Source organism: Rhincodon typus, chromosome 3 (genome assembly GCF_021869965.1).
Source record: "Rhincodon typus isolate 14 chromosome 3, sRhiTyp1.1, whole genome shotgun sequence".
NCBI classification, from domain to species: Eukaryota; Metazoa; Chordata; class Chondrichthyes; order Orectolobiformes; family Rhincodontidae; genus Rhincodon; species Rhincodon typus.
The window spans coordinates 105735428-105736333 of record NC_063334.1 but is presented as its reverse complement, the minus strand read 5'-3'; the positions used below and the strand labels follow the sequence as shown (position 1 = coordinate 105736333).

The window sequence follows — 906 nt, the reverse complement described above, 5'->3', positions numbered from 1 at the left end:
GTCAGCCTTCCTGCTCCTCTGATGCTGTTTGGCCTGCTGTGTTCATCCAGCTCTACACCTTGTTATCTCAGATTCTCCAGCATCTGCAGTTCCTACTAACCCTTGCTCACCTTTGCTTTTTGGTATAAAAAATTCCCTATCTTCCTCTGTGAAACACATTCGGAATGTCTCTTTTTAGACTGGACACTATAAAACAGGGAGCTGCTGATATTGCTCGTGTATCTCTAGTCTTTAACCATATAATCATGAGTAATTGGTCCTCCTCAAGGGCAAGGTTGTAGGGAACCTGAACTTCTCTGTGACTGACCAAGTTACGAAACAGCATTTCACAGATAAGCAGTACTAATGGATACAAGAAGTCGTCTTACCGTTTGTTTCTCACCAGGGTTTTTGCTCCTGTGTTCAATATATTCTGTTTGCAGTTGTTTAAAACCAGACAGGAACTGTGTTGCAAGTAGCAAATCTGATTTCTTTTGACTCAACTCAGAATACTCCTTCCGTAAGTATTTGAGTTGTACTTCCTGCCTGTAAATCATCAATGTTATTTTCAAATTTTGATTTGTAAGAAAAAAATTTCAACTGATCTGAGGTAACTGAATTATAATTATTAGTAAAATCACCACTGTGCATTTAAAACATCATATTTCATCATTCTGGTACAGTACTGGAATCGAGTACCTCAAAATGGGCAACTTGCTTGCAAAGAAATATTAACAGACATTATACTTGAAACAAAGATATAGTTTATTTAAGTGAAGCCACAAATTGGGTCAAAATGAAGGATTTAAAATAAAATTAAATTAAGTTTAGCATTACTCATTCAATTCCTTCTGAGCTACTAGAAAGTGCTGTCTTGTCCTGTTGAAGGTTGTCATCACCTGTGAATATTGAATATTACTTAATGTC

General features: G+C 36.5%; 1 protein-coding gene across 1 annotated transcript in view; it reads right to left on the bottom strand.

The window, feature by feature from the left end:
- Nucleotides 1–906, bottom strand: part of acsl1a (acyl-CoA synthetase long chain family member 1a) — a 119127-nt gene that overhangs the window by 3632 nt on the left and 114589 nt on the right. The gene's annotated exons all lie outside the window — the stretch shown is intronic.